At 37.3% G+C, this 19,451-nt stretch overlaps 1 protein-coding gene across 1 annotated transcript in view; it reads right to left on the reverse strand.

The window, feature by feature from the left end:
• Positions 1–19,451, reverse strand: part of LOC137297353 (G protein-coupled receptor kinase 3-like) — a 109,773-nt gene that overhangs the window by 64,702 nt on the left and 25,620 nt on the right. The gene's annotated exons all lie outside the window — the stretch shown is intronic.

A 19,451-nucleotide genomic window follows, 5' to 3' on the forward strand; every position in this document is an offset into this window, starting at 1 on the left:
ATCCGTCGGCAGTCAGCTTGGGGCATGCTTCCAGCTTACTAGGCATGCTAGAAGTTGTTTGCAAATTGTAATTGAAAGCTTGATTTTTATAGATGAGCCAATGGTCGTATGCAAAGGGAGACAATCCTGATCAAAAGATTATTTTTAGCACCCCAACTGAGATTCTGAAAGGACGACATCTATTTGGAGTTGTCTGATTCAACAAGTATTCCGACAAGGATGAAATGTTGGATCAGGATTGAGCCCTCGGTTCAACCAAAGACATCTGATCACACTAATTGGTAAGTCAGTATTTGAGTATTGGAACTGATTGGGTCAAACCCTTGTCTCCTTCTTCAATCTTTTCCCTGTTTATCAGGCAGCGTATTCTGCTCCAATGACTTCTTAACAGGTTAATACATGAGTTGGCCAGTGATTAATCTAAGGTTTAATCCACATCAGACAAACTTTCAGTCACATTGCAGTGAAGCAAGAGAGGTGCTGATAAGGTGAAACCCAAAAGAACCAACTTGGCACTGACGCACCAAAGATCATCACCAGAGTGAATTGCAGGCTTCAACCATGACTATTACATACTGACCAGTCATCTCAAACAGTGACATAAGAAGTACGGTTTATCCATCATCCAGTGAGGGAAGGAGAGGCACTTGTCACATACTGATTAAAAAAAAAAAACATTGGTAAAATTAAACTATCTATCAAAGGTCTCGATGCATGTCAGTGTATTGCTTGCAGTAGAAAATAATCTATTTATGAGAAGAAAACATTTCTTGTGTTTCCTTGAGGGTGGAAATTCAAGGGTTTATCTAAAAACATTTTGTTTGTGATTTTTAATATCTCCTCGGTGTTTGCCATATTATCAGAACAATATTTCGACAGGAACAACTTCAAGCAGACAGGTTTATGTTCCCTCATAACCTCAATGTTTTGCAAAGATTAGAGTCAAGATAAACGTAAAACAACTGTAACATGAAACATGTTTTGGGTCAGTTATAATCGCTAACTAAGCAGCTCCCTCTCTGCAACATAGACAGTTTGCACATCATCATGTAGACACTGATCCTGAGAGACATGAACTCTTCACCCTTAAGAGAACATATTGCCAAATATTTCATCAAGTGACACTTGATAATCAAGCAGTGATAACAATGAACATCCAGAATGAAGCTTTTCTTCAGGTCAACTTCTTAAAGTCAAATTCCTCATCTGTACCAACATTATCACTTTCCTCACGTTTAATACATGACCTGGACGTAACTGAAGTTGGGGAATACACTATACATATACTTCACCTTCCAAGCTACTGGTTGAATGGTAGCACCGGATTTGATAGGAGTTTGGCTTCTTATGGCCAGAACACCAGAGAATGGCTCCATACATTAAATTCAGACCAGGAATCAAACCCACTGGGGCATAAAACTCTGAACAAGTTTTGAGTGTGCTAAGCAAGTTTTGGTTAACACAGACCCGAACAATCAGGGGATGAAAAACACCACTCCCCAACATCAGGGTTGAGCAGAATTCTCCAGTCAGTAAATATCTACACTAAACCTTAGCACAGTATAGTGGTGCAAAACTACTAAAAAGTTTTAACAAATATATGTTCAGATGAAATAGAAATGCAACTGAAATCAACTAATGAAGACTATTTGTAAAGGAGAAAAAAAACAGTTCACTGTGGTCAAGTGAAATTAACATTTGGTCAAGTGGATTTTGAAAGTTCACTTGACATGTGTCCAGTTGAGTCTTGAAAAAAAAAATCACCCCCTAACAGTATTTGAATTGTATCTTGGCAGAATGGATAGTTTGTGAGTGAGTGAAATGGTTTACTGCCTCCATGAACATAACATACAATATCTCATGGCTTAGCAGTTGGTTACACTGATGCTGAATAAATCAATAGTCATTTACATCAACATGTGTCAGAGCAAGAAACATACTTTCACAACTTTAATTTGATGTTTCATTCTTTTATGAATACCAGCTATCGTCCAGAGACAGAAACCAGATTGATGAAATGACTGATTATACAATAAATCATTCCAGCACTAGTGATGGTGTAGGATAAGAGAGGGGGAATCCAGACTTAAGGCGATAAGGGTGTACTGTAAATAATCATAGGACCAGAACAGGAAGAACATGTAGGTAATTCAATGTATAGCCATTTAATTGCATCAAGTAAAATCTTAAAAGGCAGAACCTGTTACTTTCATACCTACTCATTTATCCCAACATCACAAACCTGTAACAACCACATAGAAACCATTACATACTGTTATTTGTAATTCACTAGGATCCTCATGTCAAATCAGAAAGCTCACGACAAAGCCATCGAGATGAACATAAACAGTATGCACACACAAATAAAGGGTTAGTATTCTGTTAAAGTTTAATACACATTCACTGCTAGCTTCCATAGGAAATATTGCTTGGATGAGTTCCCACAAACACACATGACCACAATGCAGTCATCACAAAGATCTGGGTGCCTTTTCTTGAAAATGTCCCAGCTACGACAGATCCTAACTAGTTAGGACAGGAGTTATGACATCCTACTGTTAAGATAAGACCCATTCTCGAAACGATCTTATCCTTGTCCTAAGTTGAGTAACAGATCCGAACTAGGATAGGGAGCTCTTCAGCAGGTGAGATAGAAAAAAAACTTCATCAAGTTCACCTAAATAACATTTATAATTCATTGCATGAAAAGCACATATGTAAGGGCAGCTACCATCTCGCATACAAGACAAATGATAAAACTAGAAATCGCAGTAAGAGGTTTGAAAGTGCTGAAATTCTGCTTTTCGTGGACTTACTTGATACCTTGTATCCAGAAAAATAGAGTGAACTTGCACTCGACTATATCTAAACTATTTCATCAGATCTAAGTATTGTTACATGTTAATATATTCAATATTTTCATCACATCAAATTCATTTATTAAACTAGGACATCACATTTGTCGTTAGATTTTTAAAGTCTGCCAAAAGAGAATTATGACGTGCAAAAAATAGTTTCATTTGATTTTCTTAATGATTATCATGACTTGAACTTTCATTATGCGTCATCTCACAAACGTCATTGACATTTCAGAGGAATGTGACAGAAAAGAGTGATGTTGTGAATAAAAAGGGATAGAATAGGTAAGAACAAACACATATCTAAAGAATATGTGTATTGCAACGAGTAAGTCTAATTCACATCTGATAAACTGATGATATAAACTCAAAAAATCTTAACTCATAAAAACTGCATGCTGTTGTAAATTCAGCTGTAATTAAGCTATCACAAAGTCAAAATTGGTGAACAAACAAGTACCACACCATGTTGATTTCCACTATGATAGACTTAGGACAAGTCAGAACCTATCCTAGTATTTGTCCTAATTTAGGATATCCTAGCGCTAGGATACTTTTCGAGAATAAGGTAGGACACCTATCCTAGACCCTATGATCAAAGTTGGGATATCTTAGGGCTAGGATCCTTTCGAGAATAGGGGCCCTGCAGACCACTGTGACATCGTCAGTAACCATGACATCAAAGTCAAATGAATTCCCTGACCTCACAGTCAATGAAGCAGGGCAACTTTACCTTTTATGCACAAGACACAGATTTATGCAGATCCAAAAATAATAAACACAGAGAATCATTTAGGAGGCAAAACAGAATAACACCTCACCTATTTAGACAAATATGAGTACAAGTTAGTATGAGTAAGAAATAAGAGGATTGCCAAATAGGTTCTTCATGCAGTGAATAGCAGAAGACAACTTCGAAGACAACTGGGCAACCTATAAAAATCCAATATGTCTCTGAGAGAGTGAATACAAATTTCTCCCCATTTGCATCACATTCAGTCGAAAAACATGTCAAAATGGTATCATGTTATTTGCTCTGTGAATGCATTGTTTCTACTACAATCGACGAGCCTAAAGTTAGTTTTCATGAACTTCTTCATGGAAATAACATACTGTCAGCAAACAAAATTGCAACTTCTGCAACGACTGTACATTTGCGACCACTGTCTATGGCATTCTATGGTAATGTATCGTGAAACAACAGATGGAACATATGCATGTGTTCACCCACATTCCGCCAGTTTTACCAAGATACATCTGAAAGCAATTTACATATCAACCATATCAAATTGTACGTCATGTCTCATTGGTCACAGTACTACAGCAATTGATGGCTTAGTCCTGTGGACAAGAAAATGTTTCCTGATTTCTTCCGTTGTTACTTGACTATTTGCCTACCTATCATATCATGTTGATTGGCAACATAGTTACAATCTCCTTAAAGGTGTGCATGAATTTGAGAGCTTCTGCACTGATTTGAACCAAAGTACACTTGCACACATGCTGAAAGGCACTTAGCATTCTATGTTCTTCTCCTCCATATCTGACACATTCCTCAATCTGTCTGTCATATTCCTCAATCTCTAAGGCTCCTTTGACATTAAAGTATCTGAAAGATTCCGTGATCTCAATTCTATTCCCCAGTTTCTGTTGGTGTTCATGAAGTGTTCTTGAAGTCTTACTGTATCTCTGTTGTATTCCCCGGTATCTGTTCTATTCTTGAGTCCATGAAGTTTTACCTGATCTATGTTGTATTCCCCAGTATCAGTTGTATTTTGTAAATAGATAAAGTATTCCCAGATCTCTGTCGTATTTTACATTCTTTGTTGTATTCACTGGTATCTGCTGTTTTGTAAGTCCATAGAGTATTCCCAGACCTCTCTTGTATTCCCCAGTACCTGTCGTACTCCGTAAGTCCATAAAGTATTCCCAGATCTCTCTTGTATTCCCCAGTACCTGTCGTACTTCGTAAGTCCATAAAGTATTCCCAGATCTCTCTTGTATTCCCCAGTACCTGTCGTACTTCGTAAGTCCATAAAGTATTCCCAGATCTCTCTTGTATTCCCCAGTACCTGTCGTACTTCGTAAGTCCATAAAGTATTCCCAGATCTCTCTTGTATTCCCCAGTACCTGTCGTACTTCGTAAGTCCATAAAGTATTCCCAGATCTCTCTTGTATTCCCCAGTACCTGTCGTACTTCGTAAGTCCATAAAGTATTCCCAGACCTCTCTTGTATTCCCCAGTACCTGTCGTACTTCGTAAGTCCATAAAGTATTCCCAGATCTCTCTTGTATTCCCCAGTACCTGTCGTACTTCGTAAGTCCATAAAGTATTCCCAGATCTCTCTTGTATTCCCCAGTACCTGTCGTACTTCGTAAGTCCATAAAGTATTCCCAGATCTCTCTTGTATTCCCCAGTACCTGTCGTACTTCGTAAGTCCATAAAGTATTCCCAGATCTCTCTTGTATTCCTTGTATCTGTTGTATTTCATAAGTAGATAAAGCATTCCCAGATCTCTGTTGTATTCCTTAGGATCTGTTTCTTAAGTATCTGTATTTCTTAAGTCCATAAAGTATTCCAATATTGTTGTACTGATCATTTCTTCAGTCATGGCGTATTCCTCAGTCAATGATGTATTGCGAGATCTCTGTTGTATTGATAATCATTGCTATAAAAGCTGGAGTGAATTTGTATATCAACAACTTAAAGTTGATCAGACAAACAAGAGAGGAAATTCACACATTAAGCATAACATAAATGAGCTTACGGAGAAGCAGCAGCTCAATACAATCGAGTATGGTAGTAGCTCCGAAAAATCTTTATCTAAACCATTCTCCCTTTCCTCTGTAGTAGGCCAAATATATCTAAACTTATGTCAATACACTATCTATCCAGTGAAAGTGTCAATTTTACACATACACGAAGCTAATGCTGATATAGCATCAACTGTATATTTAGAATATCACCATAAACTGTTTTGTCAATAGAACTCTTGACAACATAAAACCCATTCCATCTTCATCAAAGGGCATATATCTTGGAATGCATCTATCAGTATTTCCTGCCCTCAAACTCGATGGTTTGATCTTAAGTGATGCCAATCACGAGCACTTGATGGTGTTTATGTGCCACACAAGCCTGCAATCCTAATTTATCCCTAACCAATATCGATACTCAACACTCAACTAATAGGCTACGCACAGAACCTTAATACACCCTTCCCAATCAATTCTCTGTTATTGACTGGCTGGTTCATACTAAAATGATTGACTGGCATATACTGCAACACATATCCACTTTACTGAAGGTACACATAGATTCTCTGTCTACACTCACTGTACTGGATTTATCAAGCAAGTCATGGAAATGGCAGGCGCTGGTGCTCACCTCAAACATATATAAGCTGAAATCAGTGAGTAATACGTGGTACAATATCACCACATGTGATAAAGAGTGGGTGGGTGGGTGAGTGAGTTTTGACATTTTCAGAGGTTTTCTACCATAATCTGTCATCTTAATTCAAGAGGCAATTTGGAAACGATGCTGGCCAGGGATGCTTGCACCCAATATTAACCATGCACAACAATCAATCTGTGATCCCATAACAGGATTCTTGCATGCCAAAGGGACACAATTCTGCAAAAAGAATTCTAATACCTGAAATAACATTGCCTACTGAACCCACAAAGCCAATCTGTCTTGAATGTATGTTTTGGGAAGTGACAACATTGTCAATCTACCAGGCACATTCGATCTCTCACTCAGCAATCCATCCAATAACACACAAACATAGTGGACAGCTGGCACACTCTCTTACAACAAGCAAGGGTACTTGACCTCTCTTCAGACCTTTTGAATCAGACATCTTTAGGTTTTTCTCACAAAATACATTCATGAAAGATATATTTTAGTCTTGTGTAAAATCCATATCATCCTTGTCAGGGAGATTTTATGTTTGTTTGGGGAACAAAAAAGGCAACAGTGACATGACACTTAAAAGTGGAAGGCAGAACAGGTCCAGTGTCCTTTCACACAAGTGAGTTGGGTTTAAGGTCACTACATTCCTGCACCATTCCATCAAAATCATAAGAGATGGGCTAGATCCGGCTTAGAATTGTCTTCAGCAACCTATGCATGTCGTTAGAGGTGTGTAAAGGGACTGAGTGGTCAGGCTCACTGGCTTGGTTGACACGTCATGGTCTACCAATTGTGCGTATCAATGCTCATGATGTTGGTCACTGGATCGTCTGGTCCAGACGTGATTGTTTACAGACCACCACCATACAACTTAGTGCAGTTTCACACAACAAACAAAAACAAAACATGGCTGTTCTTTTATGGATTTTTGTCTTTCAAACTAGCTCTCTAACCATATATGTACTACCACCTTGTCATATCATTACTCACTAAAACTACCAATAAGTGTCCATTCCTATGACATTTTCTGAGATCTCAAATATAGTGCTAAACATCAATTTCTAGTTCTCAAACAGTATAAACTGAAATGCCTTCATTTGAAACTCCAAGAAAGTCAGGCACAAAAGATAGTTGGGTTGCAAATCAACAATACCGTAATCACATTCCCGATAATGAAGTGGTCCTTACATGGCACTGAGCAATTATTGACTTGATATGAAAATAATGACTGCTATAACTCCAAACATACGTCACTTTCTTACATGATTTCATATACTTGACATTAATTGCCTTGCATGTGACATGAACCCATCATTGTCACAATACTATGTGGCATGTAGGAGCAATACATGCTGTAAGCTTCAATTTGATTTTGACATTTAGATTCAATTTTAATAGTGGGAAGGGAAGGTGAAAGTGTTCCTGACTGACGACTATAATACAACAGTTTGCAAAATGACAGAACGGCAGTGGCACCAGTTTACAGTTTCACATATTTCTGTGACACGACATAAATATTTAAACACATAAATACTGCAAACATATGCCACAGTGTTATTGTTAAATTGAGACACAGAAACAATTGCTTTATCTGAAAAAAGAGAAGGATTTGGATAGTTAAGGGTGACTTTTTGTTTATAGAAGTTTTGAAGGGATCAGTTTCTACTACTCTGTTGGTATTCAATTAGATGATGTCACGTCCTGTTGTCATAACAGAAGATATGAGAAAAGGAAACATGACACTCTGTACTTCATAAGGTAGTGATTTTTCAGTCTGACAAAAGATTATTAAGAATGTTTTTTTCAACGACATCACTAACACCAAAGAGAGATGTATATAAACAGGAAATGGATATGCACATCCTGGATGTTTCCAAATAAGTCAAAATTATGGGCTTATCAGGTCAGCACACACATACTGAAGGTAAAACACTGGAACACTGCTTGGCTTTTATGCTAAATCCTCTCTACGGGTGATCAAAGCTTTGGCCACTTTCCCTGTATCACCAACACAGAGCAAGACCTCATCTCAGAATAACCAGAATAATAAGTCAGGGTCTTGAAATGCAGTTTCACACAAGCTAATAGAAGCGTGTATAGATAAAGCATTACTTTACAAACCACTGTTTGCACGATTCAGCTTAATTGAGCTAATTCCTGCACCAGGCAAGACATTTAACTAGACTTTTATTACAGTTGGATTTATGGCCAGGTCTTGGAGCCACTTTTACCAAAGTGTTCCACTGTCGATTAAGGCAGAACAAATTGGACAGCTTCATCAAAGCGTTGCATTCTTGCTCAGTTCCAGGCCAGAGTTATTTCCTTGGATGAAGCTCAAACACTAGGCCACTTATATTTACTGCTTCAAAGAGAGAAGTGAGTGGCAGTCAGTGATCGCTACCTCAGCAGTTGGCTAGGATCTGTCTGAGAATACACACTTGTCCTTGACAGTTTGGACATGTGGAAAAGCCTACAATGGTTGGAAAAGTACATGGATTGACTTTTTAAGAAGCTGCACTCAGGAGTATTCCTGCCATATGACAGAGGTCTGAACCAGACAACTGGCAGATCAACATCCTGAGAACTTGGATACAATGACATGTAGTTGATCGTGTAGTTGCTTCTTAACAAAGACATGGGCACTGAAGCTGAAGGAGCAGAACCAGATCATGATGATGCATGAATTCCACCATACGGAGTTGCAAGCAGAATGTCTTGTCATATTAAAGTGACTAAAAGGAATGAGTGATCAGGCACACCGACTTGGTTGACACCTGTCATCATGTCCCAAATATTGAAATTCTCTTCTCAACTATAAATGATGTCATTCCCTGCCTCTACTCCACTCATCTGACCAGCAAAATTTACAGTTTCCCCCTCAGCTGATCAGCAACAGTTTCAGTTTCTGGAACAACGATTTCCCCTCACATGAGCAACAGTGTCTGTTTCTGGAACAACCACCACGGAGGTCACAATTCCCCCTCAGCTGAGCATGAGACTCAGACTCAGTTTCTGGAACAACCACCACTGAAGCCACGATTTCCCCTCACATGAGCATGAGACTAAGACTCAGTTTCTGGAACAACCACCACCGAGGCCACGATTTCCCCTCACATGAGCAACAGTTTCTCACATGAACAACTACCACGGAGGTCATGATTCACCCTCAGCTGAGCATCAGTCTGAGTTTCTGGAACAACTACCACTGATGCCACGATTCCCGCTGATCTGGGCAACAGTTCCAGATACAGCTGTCCAGTTCCACTCCCTCCCACTCATGTCAGAGGACAACAACTCAGAGATGAACAATTACGAAGATGAAATGTCATCCTGTAGCTGACTCGGTCCTTCAAATACATTTCTGTTGCAGAATTTGCTTCACTCGAAAATCAATAATCATACAATTGTGGAAGATGCAGAGAGCCAACTCATGCAAATGTGGCACATCCAGCCAGCAATGCCTGTGTTGACGAGCAGTTTGTTGTGCAGATTAACGTCTCGTACTATCCATAGTCAGGGCACTGTATGCATATTTTGACTGTTCAACATGCTTTAAATAGTATCAGTAGATAAGAGTGACTGGTTGAGGGAGATAACAATCAATCAAGAAGTGCTTTTAGCAATATTAAAGTAATGACATGGCAGGGCACAACATGCATGAAACTAACAGTTGACATCAATGATGAGAGAATCCTTTCAACATGAAAAGAACACAGAAAAAAGAAGAGTTCATAAAAGAGGTAGGCTGTACAGCACTGAAAGTAGATCATCATTTCAAAAGCTGATTTTTACAACCCCCATATACTTCAAACATCAACAACAATGTTCAATGCTTCTGTAGTATAAATTCCAGGAACACCTAAAGGAAAATCAAGAACAAGCTACACAAATACTGCAAATCAGGGCAGGGCAAAAACTGGACCCAGACAAGTTTTGAGAACAAAAATGCAAGTGGAATGTACATGTAACAGTTTCGTAACATCACTATTCTTACAGATAATTTTTGCGCTAAAGATATCATATTCGCCTCACAATGTATTCACTGCAGTCCTTATGTTTGCCTGTTTAGGTCAGACCTCATATAACAAATAAACTATACTTCTAACATTTGCAGCTAGTGTTTTCACTCTAATTCCACAGAGCAAAAATAAACTTGACTTTTCATCTTTCCTCATTTCTGGAAGGCTCTTGAACTCATCTGTCATAAAAGTCTTGTTTGACTACAATAACTAGCTGACTGTCAAGTAAGCTCTACCTCAAAGTATCATTACACAAATGAAGACAATCCCATAATAAGATGCATCAGTACTGGACAGTCTGGCAATAAAATTAGGCACATTACTTGACGGCATGTGCTTGACCACATAGCTCATAACCTGTGTTGGACCTGCAGCCATCTTGCCCCAGCAACATGAACCAGTCTCCCAAAGAAACCCACTCAAAACGAGAACAACAGGAGCCCATAATCCACTGACTGATGGAAATAAGATGCTCTCATAATACATAGTGTAAAACTGAATTCATTACAAACTGTTATTTATTGCACTATTCTACTTCTTTGCACGACTGAGATGGCCTTTAAACACCTTTTAAAAATATTCCAGTAATATCCTACACAGGAAAAAGAAAAAAATCTACTGTCTAGAAAATTATACTATACAAAATACCAATATTCATGGGACAAAAAAAATTGGTAAGATACTTCTTCCTTTGATACTACATGATTTCAGAACTTCAGCGACTTAATCTTTAATTTCAAGGATCCATCCCTTGCACAAAAACACAAGGAAGACTAAAGCCTCACATAATCACCACCTAAAAGGTTTTCCATCAATAGAACTAAGAACATAAGAGTAATTTGCGGGAGTAAATTAGCCAGTTATAGGTTGTCAGGTAATTAGCATCAACAGTGGCTCCACCTGTCCACTAATGAGGGAATCAATGTCTCACACAGACCCACACCACACCCTACTTGACATGATTGCTGAGTTGATGTGTTTACATGCATGTCTGTCTGGATGATATGGTTTGAGAAATACAACCTATGAACATCCACTATTGATCAATATGACATGTAATCATGGCACTGAACTTCATTTCTGTAACAAAATGTCCATATCAAAAAGGACAGTCTGATCGAAAAATACCCATAAAATAAAGAGAGCGGCTATTAAAAATCAATACAGTTTAAATAGAGTGACTCCTCACATCTAGAGATGAACATTTTACTGGTTAACCAGTAAACCATGTTTTTTTCACTGCGCTGGTACATACCACAGAAGGTCAAAGAAAACCGTTTCATTTTTGTTCAAACAAAACACTATTTCCTCTTCACAAAGATATTTGTTAACAAAATTTGTGATCTCACTAATTTTTCTTTGTATGGTTTCTATAAAATGCTGCTATCCAATGTAGACTGAATGAAGAAGTACTCAAACGAAAAGTACTGACAATGTGCTAATTGTGCATGTGTGGTCAAAAGCCTGATTATCCAGGTGATGATTTTTAATATGTGAGTGGTTTAACAAAGCACGTTGCTATAACTTGCTAGGTTACAAAATGGGGAACACTGACTACGAACGCGAGTAAAACAAAAAGACGAAAGCCACTACATGGCACAAAAAAAAGGCCTCAAAAGGAGATCTAACAGAAAAATAGATGGGCATACTGCAGTTTGCAAGCTTTGCAGTGTTCAAGCAAAGTGCTGTGATGCATCAAATTTATACAGTCACGTTCGCCGTTGATCACCTGCTTGCACAAAGCGAATACGCATCCGAAAAGCATGTGGTTGATACTGGATGTTCAAGTTCGCACATTCCGAAAAAAAAGGCACTGCGCAATTTTCTGGTGCTTGTAGGAGGAATTACCAAAAGTAAATACCTGAAGTCATAGGAGACAATGGTAGTAAGATTTATAACAGTGGATCGCCAACCCAACCGGATCGTTGAAAGTCAGGAATTTACTGAAATGTGTAATTGTCTTGACAGTTGATACACCATTTCCATTTGGAAGGAAATAATTGAAACACTTATTGCAGAGATGTATTAACTACGAGGGAGGAAATTAAACAGGTCACAAAGTGAGTTGATCAAGTGTAACATCAGTCAGATGTATATACTAGTGAATGTGAGTTTTAAATTAAATTACACAGTGTTATGAAATATTTAACTGAAACAGATTTGAATTATAATTCTAACTGGATTACTTTGAAATTAATTACGTATTTGTTTAAAGATAAGAAACATACAGCATTTTTGCAAGTACAAATCCACAAACAAATTATTTCATTTGGATTTACAATTAGATAGATGTAAAACAAATTTACAAGAACAACTGCAGTATGGTATACCATGGTACATGAATAAAAGTCCTTGGTATACAGTGGCACTGAATGTTTCGTGGCCCCCAACCCTACTCACATCAACAATATGGAACATATTTGGAAATCAGTGATTATGGTGCTAGTGAGACATTTCAAACCATTCTTACAATACCTACCACAAGGTTTGGAAAAAACACCCCCATGTGCACAAATATTATTTTCAACAAGTTCTTAAGAAACAGAAAGATGTGGCTGTTTGAATCACTAAAACTTAAAATTGCAGAATAAAGTTGCAGAACACAAATTTCCTCACATTGGTGCCAGAGAACATCTCAACGTCTCACTCCACAGAGTCCATAGTCCTTTGCAAAACAAAACTTGATCATACGATACACAAATACGATCCTACATACATAACAACATCTAACCAACACGAAGGCACTTTCCTGAATTCCTGTTCAAAGAAACAAGAATTATAAGAACTACAAAATTGTTGAATTGTGTCCTTTTATCTCATGTTAAGCAAACAACAGCAGCGGACTGGTTCTCCATCAAGGGATCACTCCAGCAGACCTATTAAGTATATTTATATACACATCAAGTTATTTCCCAACAACAGCTGTCTGTAAACAGAGATCTGAAGGTTGATGAAGAGGCAGGTAGTCTGTATCAGACAAATGGGATCAATTCAACAAAACAGGTGCTTGCTTTGCTAATTCAAACTAAAAACAAGTCATTATTTTCATCATGTTTTCTAACAGCTCAGGTAAATTATGACTAAAGTATGTTGTTACAAAACAACACCAGGATTATGTTTACCAGGCAAGTTAAGCACTTTCGTGAGCTTATATCCAATACCCTACCACAGATTCACATAATACAACAGTTGAAATTTTGAGGTCGTTTTGTACAAAGCCCCCCAAATAATTAGATGGGTATAATACTGTTTCAGAATTTTACCAGGTGTGTGCTTCATAAACCCAACTTGTGACATTCATATAACAAGCAATACTGAAAAAAAATAATTAAAAAGACAATTTCTTTAAAAATTGGCCTGGTTGTAAACAGATTGAGCTGCACTAAATTCTACACCGAGGTGATGAACATGATAACATCCCTGCAAGTGAAGTTACATAATATATAGCATACAGGAGTCACAAGAGGATATGGTATATAAATATGCATATGATAGTAGTATCTACGCCTACAGGAAGCCAGCTTGCTAATGGCAATCAATACCCCATCCCAGATGTTGCAGCAGCAGAGTGAGATAAAACAAAAAAAAACTGTCATGTATGATGTTGTATTACACGGACACTGATGGAGCTAAGTTGTTCACATACAGCTATATGAAATGTGTGAATAAAATAGATCACCCAATCTCTCCTCGCACGTAATATTAACTCATACATGCACAGATCCCAGCTCGTATACTTGGACTTTGATTTGCAGATCTGAATACCTAATACACTATTTAGATATTGTTGAGGTCAACATTTTTACCATGAGATATCTTTTGAGGACATCCTGCTCATACAACATGAGTATGTCTTCAGCAGCTAGATAAGTTGTTCAGTAAGCACTATTTCTGGTAGGTCAAAAATTGCGGTATTACAGATGCATAGAATACCAACCACTTTTAATATTTCTAACACAGTTTGATACACTCAATCAAAACTGTAACCCTGGACTACTGCATAATAATACACAACAACTGCTTGCAATGAATAATGCTGACAAAAGCAATTTACAAATGTCAGCTTAATCACTGAAAAATAAAGATCAATTGTTACTGAAAACAGGTGACTGCAACATTATTGGATTCATCAGAACCATAAACCATTTAAATATATTTTCTTCACAAACCCCTTCATGCTTCTTTGCTTGGAATGTGATACTCCTCCCGTACTTGTAATTTGAATGTTGATGGAAAATGTTGCATTACAAAATGCCATACTCACCAGCTGGGCAATCCTAAATAACATTCATCATACCAAATTATTTACATAAAATATACACATGGCTAAAGCTGGGCACAATTTTATAACACAAGCTGCACTGATACAATTCTCAGCGAAAACTAGATTTCAAAGCAGTAAGAATGCATATATTTGTCCGGCATCAAAATCTCAGCAGCAATACTGAAAATACCATACTGTCCAGCTAGGCTGGACTCAATTTTATGAAGTTAATTGAACCTGCATGTATAATGTTTACACTGAAAAACCCCAGGTTAAATGTTTATCACATACATTTACCGAAGTGCAGGAATGCCGACATCATATTTGACAGCACTCTTAAAACATAAGTTGAAGCAAGTTTCATACAGCGAAAACTATATTGTAAAGCCATAAGAATGCATACGAAATCTAAGCAACAATCTCATGGCCGACATTATGTAATCATTCACATCACAACTGCTTTTTCTCTTTTTCAAACGAAAGTTTAATGACAAGAAAATGAAAACATATCCTCTCACAATTCCAACATGTCTACTGGAATGGTGATCAACAATCTGATGTTGCTGTTTTGACACATCAGATGATAAACATCTTATTCCATGGAATTAGTATGTCTGCTTTTTTGGATTGTTGCCATACACAGTGACAGAGTTTCCAGTTTTAGGTCTTGCCCAAGGTGGAACTAGGCAAGCTCATAATTTTTGCTGGAAGTGTCAACAAACAGCATCAGCACACTCATGCTATTGTGTTTATAATTACCATATGAACTTTTACATTGGGGAGAACAGGCTTTATACCATAAACCATAAACAATTAAGAAACACCTAGACTGATCAGTCGCTCAAATACCTATATAAACTCAATAGTGGAGAATTATTGGGTTTGACTATCTTCCAAATCAAATTTTACTGGATGTAACAAGCAACAATTTGAACAGAGAAAAAGCATCACTAATACTGTGTCTTGACTCCAAGTAAGTCCTCTGAAAAAGTGATTTGCATGTCCAGCTTTACCAACAAATACACGAATCACACAGTTGGCATAAATTGTTTGAAAACGTCAATTGAAGTCACAATATTCAGTTTTCATCACTTTATCCAAGGCCTTGTCGAACGAAAACAATCCAGCGTATCCGTGAAGCTGTCACATTATCACTGAAATCCTACAGAACTTATGTTACCACTTTCCCATTGCACCTAGACACATGTACGTGATAACCACTATCTAGGATATACAGTTGTTTATACCCTGCCCCTGCTGTGCATCTTCGTCTTCTTCCACCTGAAGGAAGCATCTCTGTGGATCTCAATGGATTTATGTTAGTCTATATAGGTCAAATACATACTTAACACAAGTTCCAGACATCAGTCATAGCCGGTTGAGTAACGAGTAAGTTGATACATGTTTATGTTTTTTCGCCTCATGCCAGTGCCATATCACTATGATGATAAGATGCCAATGCCTTCGTCAAGCAATTTATGTTCTGCTTTCCAGCAAACACCTTTAGATGTGTGTCTATTGGAATTCCAAAGGCACCAGTAAGTTCAAAGCATAATGATGAAACACATCACTGGATGTTCACTGTGAAGACTATAAGAAGACTTTGGAAGACTTAAAGAACATCTTCAACAACTAGTACAGTAATTACTGTGGGACCTTCCAAGAAAGGGATATGAACTCGCCACTAAAAGCCCATTATATCCCTCCATAGTGGGGGGATTTCTAATGATCCCTTCTATCTGGGATAATATCACTTGTAGCCAGTCATTTGAAATATCAGCACACTCATCTTTCTGCTTGCAGCATATGACAAATCAGCTCCTACTTCACCAACCTATATATTGACATTGATGTATCGCATCCCATGAGGATTTACGACAAAAATGAAGCATGGTTCAATCATATTCATCTGTGATTGAGCCATAAATAGTATAGATGTGTGCTGCACAAATGGCATAGGTATGGTGGTCCTACATGTGCAGTTGATTTATTTTACACTGAACTTCACATGATAAATTCTACTTCTACACGATAATTATTACTTTATACAATGCTGCACATGACAATTTTCACATTCATACAATCTTGTATCACGATAATCCACTCTTTCCTAGAATGTTGAACTTTTCAATATTATTTTTTCAAACAGAATGATATATACTGTTCCTGGGCACCATAACAGGTTATGCAGTGGCAAAGCACCATTATAACTGCACTAGGTACAAATTGACACTGCACATGCAATGCATATGGCAGTATGTGCTTTTATACAATGTTCCAATGCCCATGATACATGTAACTTGACCAATAACACAATGTTGAAGTTGTGATAGTTGAAGTTGAGATGATTTATCACATCCATGATGACAAATCTTGTTTAAATAGCAGCTTCCCTTATCTGGTCCAGAATGTACCTATGAATAGTTAATGCTATCAGATGTATCCACCACATTATACACAAAACACAACATTTGCATTTTACCTAGTTTTAACTGCATAAAATGAGATAAAACTATCAATTTCGATTTTCAACATAGCATCATAAAATATGCCAGGAGTGAAAATATGGGATTTGGTTAAACAAACACAAGTTTTGTAATAACCCTCATAAACATAAACTATACATAGACTTTGCCATGGCTATTGCTGACCCTGCATATTGCAATGCAGGATAAAGAGCGTCACACATGCATGAAAACTCACTAACATGGAATCCTGATGCTAGCATTAGTGGCCAGAATTTGGTCCAGTGTAAACAAGAGAGAATGAGACATGGAGCAAGACCTAACTGCAGAGATAAACAGGGCTGTTCAGACTGGAAGCTATATATCAGGGTGCACATTGGCATAAATATTTGAACAAGAAGGTGGTTGTTTGTCAAAGCCGTGGTGTGGGAGGGGAATGGCATCCATTTCCATGTGGTAGGTCTGAGAAGAGTCAGGCATCTCTGCTGGGGAGTGGAAGGGTGGGTGAAACATGTTAGATGGGGTCACTGTAAGAGTGGATATTTTGTGACTGATGGCAAAAAAGGTGGATATATGGTGGTTGGTGGTAAAAAGGGTGGATATTATGTGGCTGATGGTAAAAAGAGTGGATATTTTGTAGTCAATGGTAAAAATGGTAGTGTTGGGAAGTGGTTGAACTATCACAACTTATGAGTGGTTCATTGAAAATCAGTCACAGAAAAAAAATTGGTTCATTTGTTACTTTTTTCTGTTAAGGTTATTTATGCAGATTTCTTTAACAAATGCACAAATATCACATCCATAAATGGATGAGTAACATATTATGAACTGTAACAAGCACTGAAACTTGGAAACTTGAATGTGTTGGGCAGAAAGACACCTCATCCCTTCAGCGACTTAAACATATTTCAGTTCAGATTGGTAAATAAACCTTTTTTAAAACTTAAATAAAAGATAGCATAGATCTGTGTTCAATTTTAGTTTCATAGGAAAACACCCATCCAGTTACTCCTAACATCTAGCATTTTGAATATTACAGTGGGCCCTTCAGCCTTATTACTGACTTGAGTTTACCATCAACCTATTTGAATGATAGGCGCCCCAGGATTTTTTAATCCTTTGGAACTCATTTTAGCATCATATGATATGATAAAGTCATCTAACTTATCTGAGGATAGAAATATTTTCAATTTAAGGATCATCCTCTAAGATAATTGCATGTTGCATCATCCTTTACTTTTAAATGATTATATTTACTTTCATAAAGGTCAAGAACATCATTTGTGCTTATTTAACTCATGAAGGAATGTCTATTTACAGGAAAGTTTTCAGTAAGACTCCAAAATGCTTTCCAAGTTCGAAATCAGAACATAACACATTCAAACTGCATTTTACATGCATAAGCAACAATGGGAGGCATAACACTATAGTTTGAAGGGCAAAGTACTTAACAGTAACAAAGAATTTTGGCGCAAGATCAAACATATCAACAAAATTTGTAAAAACTGACGTTATAAGAAAACTAATAAGAACCATATGCCTTCAGACACAACTTAAGATGGCATAATTCATATCTGAATATCATATCTTTTTTGTTTCAGTTTGTTGTTTGGAGTCCAAAATGGTCCTAAACCTAGGAGAAATAGTTTTGACGAGAATAACTGTGTATGGTGTCTTAATTTTCTTTTCCAGTTACTCTCAAAAACACAACTAATATGTGAAACGAAACAAAACAAAAATCTCCTTCAGTCTAAACACATCTAAATATAAATATTAATGATACACACAGGTTATCTTTAATACACTATCTGAACCAGCTACTCTAAATGTTCTGCCACATCTATTAGAAATCTTTGCCCATACTTGTAAAACAAGTTTGACAAATATGCAAATATGCTATCTGTAATATAGAATTGAAAGCTTACTCAAACCTGGTGCTCAGGAATGCCAGTTTGGCGACCTGAACTAAAAACTTCAGCAGCTAAACAAGTTCTATGTATACATAGTTCTCTGAAATGTAGATTTACAAGCCCAGAAAGACAATTTTTTAACAAAAAATTTTTTTTAAAAAGTCTAAAATTGTATCATTCGTGTTCAAAAGTGAGAAAACATTTGATTGCTATATCACAAGTCTTCCGTTATTTCAACTGATCGTTACATCATACGATGTGGGGTGAGTGTTTTGTTCCCACCTCCGAAACTGGGTGAATATTTTGTGGTTGCTGGTGTAAAGGTGGATACTTTGTCTGATGGTGAAAATGGCAGATAAATTTATTGCTTCTGGTGGTGAAATGGGATGTGTAGTTTGTCATTCATGGCGAATAAGGATTTGTATTTTGTGGTGGAAAGAAACAAATAGGGTGAAAACTTTGTGGTAAAAAATGCTGAATGACATGGTGAAAAAAGGACTGAGTGACACATTGAAAAA

This window comes from Haliotis asinina, chromosome 1, assembly GCF_037392515.1.
Source record: "Haliotis asinina isolate JCU_RB_2024 chromosome 1, JCU_Hal_asi_v2, whole genome shotgun sequence".
In the NCBI taxonomy this organism is placed as follows: Eukaryota; Metazoa; Mollusca; class Gastropoda; order Lepetellida; family Haliotidae; genus Haliotis; species Haliotis asinina.